This window comes from Lipophrys pholis, assembly GCF_963383615.2.
Source record: "Lipophrys pholis genome assembly, chromosome: 9".
In the NCBI taxonomy this organism is placed as follows: Eukaryota; Metazoa; Chordata; class Actinopteri; order Blenniiformes; family Blenniidae; genus Lipophrys; species Lipophrys pholis.
Genome location: NC_137639.1, coordinates 25,319,480 through 25,330,180, shown reverse-complemented (window position 1 = coordinate 25,330,180; position 10,701 = coordinate 25,319,480).

Here is a 10,701-nt window from a genome sequence, read left to right as displayed (position 1 = left end):
AATGAAAGAGTCAGAATACTCCGGAAAAGGAAGCGGTGAAGCAGCGACAGAGTCACGAGTGGCCGAGGATCACTGATGCACAAGGGAAATGAAGGCCGGCCTGTGTGTTCCCAATCAACAATGAGTTCCTGTTGCTCAAAATGCTGCAGATGATATTTCTGATTCTGATTAAAAACAAGAAACCTGAGAGAATACACTATATTTATATGGGAAGAAGAAAGATTGACATTATTAGGCAGGTGGTCATACTGTAATGGCTGATGGGTGAGTAACAATTCGTTTTGCTGTTGGTTGCTGGGGTATACTGTATGTTTGACTCAAAATACTGCACACAGCTGAGAATCACGACTTCTTTTCAGCACAGTACAGAGATTAAGTGACCTCCTTTATCTTTATTGCCACACAAAAGTTTTCCTGCTACAACAATACGATTATTTCACATATTATTAAGATAGATATTTTTGTAATTCCAAAAGAAATGTAAAAGAATACACTTTGGAGTTACAATCAAAGGTTAAACATTAAAATACAGGACATTTTATAATACGTGTACTTTTGGAATTTTGCTCCGTATTGAGATTCACAAAGGGAACTGGAAGAATGCTTTTTTGTGAAATGAGCTTATCAAAATTAAACGAGTGGCCACCAAGCCGTTTCCACGTAAGCCCCCACCACTACGCCCCTCTTTCCTCTGCCAGAACATTACAGCGAAGCTAGACATCGATACTCACTCTCATCAACACACAAAAGCAGGAACATTCAAAGTAAAAGGCCAGTTTCCTTGGTCTGCTCTACATTTTAGAAACTTTCAATAAGGGTTTCCTTGACAAATGCTGATCTAGTTTAAAGCCGTTGCCCTACTAGGACCCACCACTGGGTGACCTGGACCCCAGGTTAGGGACAGTCAGTTTATCACTTTATTTTCTTTCTATTTTAACATGTTTTTTGGGGGGAGTATAAATATGTGCCTCCTCTGCGGGCACAGGAGGAGCTTGTCTTTTTATTCCTGGTGATTTAGGTCAGGAGCAAGCCCTGTGACATTGAGATAAATAATAAACAAACTGCATCCTGGAACCAAGACTCTGTTTACATTTAAGGTGATTTATTCTACAGTACTGATGTCCCTGCACTACAGATAAAAATAAATCACTACTTGAGTCCCACATGTCCATATCTACAGTGTTTTAATTCAAATCTAGATAGCAAATAAACCCTGCGATAGTAGAGCATCGGGTCCATTTACACTAATATGTTTGTGCTACAACAAGTGAACTTTTCCTGTTATTTTCCGTGGACAACCACAAGGTTTAAAATAGCCACATTTACCCAGGCTTCGGGTAAATAATGTTTGTGTGATCTAAAAGGGGAGATAGGTCAGTCCCAGGGGTAAGCAAGCCATCTGATAAAGCTGTCAGGGGAATGAATTAGTCAGATGACACGGGAGCTGCAGCGTCATCATTTTTCATCATTATATCTCACAACACAGAATTAAAGGAGGAGGATGGACACACTTGATGTTGGGATAAGGGCACAAAGACTTTTATAGCTCAAGATGTGCAAAAACACATGCAGACAAATGGACACACTCAAGTGTATGTGGTTTCAGTTGTACAGTGGATTTAAGAGTGATATTAGATCAAGCACATGGTTGGTTGCAGGTAGCTGGGTGGCCATTGAGTCGAACCGAGACACACACCAAACTGTGGAATGTGACACCTTGATCCCACCTCACTTCATAACAACCCTGCAGAGCCGCAGAGCCCACCAGCAGCAGGGATGAAAACCAGCTCCCTCTACTTCCCATAAACTGTGGGGTGATAATACAACAAATATTTCTGCACATCTTTACAATATGATAATGTTGGTTACATCCATCCACATGAAAAATAGGTTGTTCTTCCTTACAACAGCTCAGATTGTTAATCCTGTTTACTATTAAAAACTCTACTTTCTCATCAATTAGTATCTCAAAAGCAATTAAAAAGTCGTTCTTCTCTTATCCACATTTTAATGTGGCTCATCATATATCTTATTTTTTCAAGTACAATGGAAAATATTCAATGTAACCACAAGAAACGTTTGAAATCTTCACATTTGATCAATAAGTTCTGCCATGAATTATTTCCTTTTTAAATGTAATATTAGCCAGTTTTGCTTGAGAAAGCTGGATAAGTGATGTTTCATCGCTAACCGCACCCAAAAATTATACAATTTAAATTGTTAACATTAAGTTCTATATTTGCCACACATATGAAATACATTCCAGTTAACTAGAGAAAAACATAGACAATTCTAATATGTGGTCCAACTGACACAACATCAGGGAAATTACAGAGACTGAGCCCCAAAAAACAGCGATGTTTTATGAAAGAGTCCATACTTACAGGCCTGTTTAGGAGTGTACATTAGAGAAGCTGAGTACACACAGAGGACAAAGTGGACAAGTCATCACTCCCTTTGGTTTTGCCTCACACAGCCTCGAGAACTCACATCACATCACCAACCAGACTCACATAACCTCAGCTAATGCCCTCTCTGCTCCCTCAGCCAGTCCCAGCAGACTGCTGGAGACCGTTCCTCCTCTCTCACAGTCAGTTGTGCTGCAGCACGTTTCAAATTGATTACTTCAGTACACAAAGGGACACAGCTCCACAAACAGAAAAGCCCTAAACTCCTCCGGGCTTCCCACTGCCATGCAAGACTGACTTTAAACTGTATACACTGAGCATCTTAAATCAAGTGTCCAGTGTGGATATTGATGTCTGTGTTAGAGAAGAGATTTCCCCCCACCACCAAGGCGGCACGGTGCAGCTGTTCGAAGAGCCCAGCCACATTTATGCTCTTTACCATGAGGAAACACAAAAAAACTATGCCACCTGTCACAGCGCCCTAATGTACCTTAGGCCCCCTGCTGTGTGGACGTCTCACTCCCAACACAAAAGCCAGTGTTTTCCCTGAGCGTACGAGCACAGGTGGCTGGAAAAGGCGAGGTCGAGTTACAGCAGCAGCTTCCAAAGCTCAACACACCGAGCAGGACGCACCGAGCAGGACGCACTCAAACTGACAAAGTGCTCATGTAGGTTCCAAGGACAGGATACACCGAAGCATGACTGCGAATAAGTGTCCTCATGACCTTATAATTTGACAAGCTGTTCATTTGGTAAAGCTTCAAACTAATCCTGTAGTTAAAAGGGTCTAGTTCAGAAGAATTCTAGTTAATTTTAAAAGATTAGGCTCCTAAAAAGAATCTACGTTCAATGCAAAGAGTCCATGTGTACCTCAAAGAGTTAAAAAGTGTCCACCGGTTCTGTTCTGAAGGAATCCTAGTCGGGTCTAAGAGTTATAGACCATTAATGTAAAGCAGAAAACAAGTCAGGATTTCGTTCAAGGTATAAAAAAATCGAAGAGAAAAAACTGTCAGTGTGGAATAATGAATCAAAGTCTTATTTAAAGAATCTGGGTCTGCACAGAAAAAGCCTTGTGTATTTTAAGGAGTTCTGGTGTGGTTTCAAAAAACCAGGTCATTGATGAAGAGTCCAGGTCCAGCTTTATGTCTGTGTCTGTTTCAGAGAGTTCAGCTCTGGTTCAAGAAATGATTTTTCCATTAGAGCGCATGTCAAAGAGTTAAACTCAAGAAATACAACTTCTGCTGTAGGCAAGAGAAACCGTGAAAAGAATTCCTACATTAAACACACTATGTTTAATTAATCAGCCTTGTCTGGACCTGTCCGGGTTTCCATTTGCACATAAATCTGTTTCTGCAAGAATTGAACCCAAACACAAGCTACATCCAATACATAATGTGGATTGACTCTGTCAGTTAAAGCTCATATTCTGGTGGAATACATCGCTTTTCATCACGACATGATTATTCAAGCCAAAGGAGCAATATAGTCTGTAATACCACTTTTCTGTTTGATGATAATTGATTAATTTAACATTACTGATGCTGAAAAAGCAAATAATGCTGTCTTGTTTAGAAGTTCAGTAAAACACACTCTGCTGCAACAAAATGTCTGATCTTTATCAGATATGCTAAAAAGCAATGACGTTTATTAACTGAGCTTCCACAAAAAACTAAATCAACAAGATCGGCTTAAATATCTCCTTCACAACTTCCTACAGAAAACAGTTCAATAGCTCTAAAGTGACAGCTCTGACTGAATCTCAAAAACCAATCAGAACAGCTTTAACCGAGCAACCCAACGCTGACCACAAGTTAAACACTAAAGCCGTTGTTTTCCCAAAACCAGCACTCACCTCACTCCGCTCTCTTCCTCTCAAGTGTCCCAAAGCACATGGAGGGGTTTGTGGCTCTGTGGGCTCGGAGAGCGTGACAGCTGTCTAACCGGAGGAGCGCACCAGCCCCCGAGTCCTGGAGGAACCTGACATGTTCCATCAAACGCACTGCTTTGTTGACTGAGGAGAATCACAATATTAGACCAGCCAGGCAGAAAAGTCGCCCCCCCCCCCCCCCCCCCCCCCCCACACCCTCCAGGCATCCCAATTCCTCAGCGGGGCGTAACCCAGTCATTTTATCTGCACCCATCTCCTCTCTCTGTGTGTACACTGTGAAGGGAACCAAGAGCAAAGCCACTCCAACTGGCCTGCCGTGTAAACAAAGTCTAGACAAATGCATTTTACCTATGCTTTCTGGCCTCCCGTCTTTGTCACGCTTTAATGTAGTTATAATGTCTTTCTTTCCGCAAAGCCAATTTTCTCATATTCTCCAGTAAATGAAAAGACTTTATCAAACCAGTTGCTACCTTCTAATCTGCGAGAATTCATGTTGAATAAAGAGATCAACCACAGACCTGCTCGTCTCCGGAGACAATACAGAGCCTGTCCAGGGTTCAAATTGCCTCCAGTGTGTCTGACGGCAACAGATGTCGGCCTGTATTGTTATATGGATTACTCGAGCCACTCAGCAAACACCTCCAGGTGTGCATTCCACACCAGGAAGAGGAAAGGTGGGAGCCGCTCCTCCAGATCAATAAATGTCGCTGACTTTTCTCTGCATACCTGAGTGGAAGAAGAGAGGGTGCAGCTCCACTATAATGTCTAGCTACGTTTCTCTACTATAAAGCATTATTTGCACCGTTTTTTGTTGTTGTTTTTTTTTTTATCCCCTCGACTCGATGTGGTGCAAGAGCAGGTCTTTAAGATGAAAGGAAGTGCGACGGTGCAGCTCATCTTTGGTCTGAACTGTACACCTGGTCTCCTCAAGGTCTTTAATCTTTAGAGGAAGGAGCAGAAATTAGAGGTCGCACCACCACATCCATCATAGTGCCCTAAACTGCTGAGAATGCATAAACACTCACCACAAATGAACCCTTGTCGGTCAAAGCTTCAGAAGTGTTTGAGGTAAACGTAAAGGATATTACAGCAGGTTTAACAACATGAAGCGGTGAAGGAAACACATCTCCCACAATTGTTTTATTTTCAACCACAAATAAATGGAGAGACGAGGTATCAGCCCAATTTATTCTGTACAACAAACGGTTGGTATGTATGTCGTTTTGATTTCATGACACTACAAAATGAATATTTTTGAGGGTTATTAGCAAAAGTGAATCATTTCAAGGTTGTGACATCAAAACTTCAGGAAAGCTACATTTTAATATATGATGAAAATATCGTAGATCTGCTATACCTTATATCCTGTTACACTATAAATATCCTCCTCCCCTAATCTCACTTGGACACTTAAATCACTATGTTTGCACTGTTTTTTTCCTTCCTCTTGCGCATTTTACCTTGTCTGTTCTACTGTGTTGCACCAACGTCTCCAAAAACAAATTCAGCATATTGTATAAACTATACTTATATATAAACTATACTGATTCATGATAGCAGGGCGCTGCAGCAAAATAAGGAAGCAGGCGGAGTAGCTCAGCGGGTCGCCAGTCCATCAACCAGACAACCACGCAACTATGGGCAATTTACATTACATTTTAGATTTAGATTTGATTTGATTCTAGATTAAAAATTGTACTCATCACATACAAGTATGGCAGTGAAATGCAGCGACTCTCCACCAGGTTCTACAAACACAAAATGTAAACGAAGACAAAAATAGGTCAAATATAATATAGGTACAAGAAGCACAAACAAGACAGAATCGGCACACATATGGAACGCACACAGTGCAATAGTGTCGCCAATTAATGTGACATGCATTTTTTTCACAGTGTGGGAGAAAACTCACTCACACACACACAACTGTAGAGAACATGCAAACTCCACACAAAAAGGACCAGCCAGTATCTGAACCAATTAAGCTTTTGCCACCGTGCAGCCCCACCGTGAAAACAACATGTTTTCTTTACACCAGGCAGACGGTGAGAAGCCCAACGGGGTCAGATTCTCCAAAACTATCTACGCATATCTGCAAGCTTGTTAAGCCACGTCCTCATTTCCAGTAAACCAAAGGACGTAAGACGCTGCGATAACCATCAGAAGAACGAGGCTAATTACGGCTACACTCAATGGCTGTGCACCTGATAATTTGTACAAATAAATGCACATCTAAGGAAGGAAAGAGAGAGAGAGAGAGAGAAAGGGAGGGGGAGAGAGCAGGGGGGAGCGAGGACGATAGAGAGGGAGAGGTGTTTCCTGTTTCCATAGCTCTAATTATCCTCGCCTCTTGGGGATGGGACCTATTTTGTCATTGAAGAGCATCTCAATGACAAAATGAGGATTTATTCTTTGCTGTATTTATTATTACATATATGAGAAACATAAAGTATGCCAAAAAAAAGCTGAGAAAACAATTTTTTTTAAGCGTTTTGTGCGAATAAATTGTAAATTAGTACTGCTTTCTGACTGGAACAGTTCTATAAAATACCAGAACCCCCCCCCCCCCCAAAAAAACCCCAACAGCTTGTAGGCTAAATAGCAATGTAATTGAAAAGCACCCGTTGTACGTAAACAAAACGCTCACTTCATCTGTTTGTGAGTTGCTGTCAGAATAACAATTTCTTCCTGTTTAAAGATGCAGCGCCGATAAGACTCTTCAGAGTTTGTGGCTTTTGAAAGATGGGCAGCGTGGGGGCTGAAGTGCCTGTGGCCCTCAGAGACATTGTTCCAACCGTTTACTGGTGAGCACATGAGACTTACACAGTAGATTTACTGCTCTGCTACCGGTTTTACAACCTCTGAACACTTGCACACTACACTCCTCTGGTGGACAACACACCGACGCATAAAGAAACGAACTTGAAATACACAATAAAGCATTCACACACAAAGTGTAAGATTATGTATAGTCTTTTTTTTTTTTTTTTTTTTTTAACAATAAGTTTTACAGTGAGTTCCCACAACTTTTCTGTCCCTGTAAACAGAATCCAAAGTTTATAATGCTGATAATCAGTTTGACAGCCCTGGCTTATAATGAGGATTTGCTTCATCTATTAGTATGCAAAAAAGGGGGAAGCATACAGAGAGGAGGAGGAGGAGGAGGAGGAGGGGGCAGAAAGAGATGGAGAGAGAAGCCTGCGGGAGAGAAAGAGCAATCTGAGGAGTGTTCATCCAGCGGCACACATTGCCAGGCAACCTCGCACCACCGGAGAGAGAATGTGTACAGTGGCCCGGAGGCTGCTTCTGCTTACGTTCGCCCACTGAGATAATTGCGTACAAATCCTGCTAAAAACCAATTGTAGGAATTCAATGTCAAGAATTAAACAGCACTGTCTAATTCACAAAGAAACAAATCAGCTAAAGCAGTGAGGAACACTCAGGGCTGTGAATTTTTTTGGTGACCAGTTGTCAGAAACCACTTTTACACCAATCCCTGAAATACACCTCCATCACAAACACCAAATATTATTGCACATTCTTGCCAATAAACATTTGGTACGACTAGTTAAGAGTTTGATTTTGATCAAAATTCAACAATAAATTCATGTTTTTGACAATTTTTTAAATCAGTTATAATGAGTTTATTGTATGAAGAAAATGCAATTATGTAATAATAACAAAAAAAGCGTTGAACAATATTCATGTGACAACAACACAGAATCCGAAAAAATTAAACCTGTACTTGTCATCAAAATGGGTAAAACGGTTGTCAAGTGAATGAAATCATGAGAGAAGGAATAGTTTTGCTTTTTCTTGAACGTGTCAGACCTGAGTCAGAATTAGTGAAGCATTTTCCCTCCAGATTCAACTCTGTGCAGCTTAGGGCTTAATCAAGTGGAAATTTGGAATAGGGGCTTGTGGGGGTGGTCAGGGTTGGGGTGCAGGGTAGAATGGAGCAATTGTTCAGATAAAGGACTCACGTTGAGTCCGCTTTGATGTCTCTCTGGGGGATGTGCTGGGATTTTACAGTAGCATTTCACTCCATTGCTTTTTGCCCACCGCTGGCAAAAAAAAAAAAAAAAAGGGACCCTGTTGCCCGCAAGATAATATAAAGTGGGGCCCACACATTCTTCATCAGTGTTTTGTTTTTTGTTTTTCTCAGACCAGGTGGTTACTGTGATCGGGTTGGTGCACATGCCAGGGAAATACCTCAAATTTGAGAACTTTGTATCTGCAAAAATACATTTGAGTACTGAAGGACACCCAGCAGCATCAGCATGCAAGAAGTGAGTTTCCCCTCAGTTTGCCCCACGTCTATACAAGCAGACTGGCTCCCACTGATCTATTGTGCAGCAAAGCCTTTCTCATGCATGTCTTGAATGAAAGCCAGCGTATCGATGGTCTGAGGATAATCACGTTTTTTTTCTGAGACAGGCTTAGCTGCACTAAATAAGCTGCAAAGGAAGAAAAAAAAAAAAAAAAAAAAGGTGGGTCCAACCAAACACTTTAAGAGAACCTGCAAGAAGTTTCCCTAAGAAAACTTTGCAGAAAAACGCAAAAACAAACAAACCAAAAATAAAATATAGAAAGCAGGCCCTCGAAGCAATAAAGAAGAAGAGGGGGGGTTTTGTGGTGTTTAGTCATGATGCTCTAGCAGATGTTAGTCTTACCTCAGTGTTTGTTCCTCCAGCAGGTGCACATGGCTGCAGCACCGTCCAGCCTCCACCAAACAACTGCTTCTCCTCCAAGTTCCCACTTCGTTGCGAAATCCAGTGTCGAAAACACTACATAAGTACTGTTTATGAGTATATTTAAAAGCGGACATTTATAGAAAAAACATTAAAAAAAAGAACTGACCTGTTTTTGCGGCTCCAGTCTAGTCTGGGAGGAAGTTGGTAGTTGACAGTGTTTGCAGGTTCTCCAAGGCGCACAAAGTGGATATTTGCATGAGTCCGACCCTCCCCTCGCCTTTCAGAGCTGCCATTGTTTGTCTCGGTCGGAGCTCAGATTCAGTCCTGAGTCCTTCTTCTAAATCCCCGACGGACCGAGCAGGCAGCGCAACTTTCCCTGAGCCGACAATTAACTGGCGCCACAAAGAAACTATTATACCAACTTTTTTTTTTTTTACACACATATGCTTTTGCAAGTGCATTTTTATTTTTTATTTTTAAGTCTTACTATTGAAATGACAGGTTTAGTTGTTTACTTACATCACGATGAAGAGGAGTGACAGACACAATGACCTCCTTCTAGTGATTGACATGCCTGAAATAGCTGCATATGGGAGACGGGAAGTTTCACGTTTACCCCCACAATGACGTCATGGATGTGACAATTACAACGAAGTTATGCTTAACTACATTTTCTTCCTGCTTTTTCGAAATGAAATCGAGTCAATGGTTTGTTGATGATTGAGTGGAGAGTGGGAATGGTCCTATTTCCCATTTAAATGTGAATAACATTTATTTATTTATTTATTTATTTATTTATTTATTTATTTGCTCTCGTTTCCTATTGAAATGAGGGATGCACAAACAATGGATACATGGAAAATAGATAAATGATTTATTGATGGAATGAGTTATTAATGGAAGGTTAAAAACCCACGGGCAGTCCATTATACTGCTGTAGATTTCATAAAGGCTGATTGTAGCTACTACATGACAATGACATGTGTTTTGTATCCAAAATGGGAAATTCCCACAGGGAAAGTTGGACAGCTCCAAGAAGATGAGGTGACATTTACTGCATTTGTGCTTCAACATGAGGATTTCATGATCTTTTCAGTGCCCAGCCCTGGTGTAGTGGTTTGCGCTAGAATCTCACTGACAGAAGGCCCCTGGTTTGATATCGGGTTGATTTGCAGGGGGCTTTTCTACATTCTATTTGTATGATTTCTCTTTCCGTCAATCTGGTTTTCCTCCTCAAAAACATGCATTCACTGCGAATTGGTGACTCAGATGTTGTGAGGGCTTGTCAGTCTTTCTGCTGTTTGTTTCCTGACGTCTGGAAGTACTGTCTGCAAATAATATTGACTTTATGAGCATTATCTCATCCTTGTGTTGGATGATGTTGCATGTCATTCATTTAAAGATACTGATGGTCCAACTTATTTTCATTCGTGTGGATATTCTCACCTGGACAAGATGAGAAACTGTCATGGTGTCTCTTGTCTTATGAAAATGAGACTGATTCAATTCAGTGTAGAATTTACATGTTCTTCCTGTTTCCAGTTTGAAGTGGCTCCCAGCTTCCTGTAATTTAGATAAACTTGAAATATAAGAGAAATGGGTGTATATAGTTTACTCATCATCAACATTCTGGTTTCTGGAGTTTTTGCGTTTGTCTTCCACCAGCTGGGAAGGATGATCTGTTATACTCAGATGTTTCAAACTGTTGAAA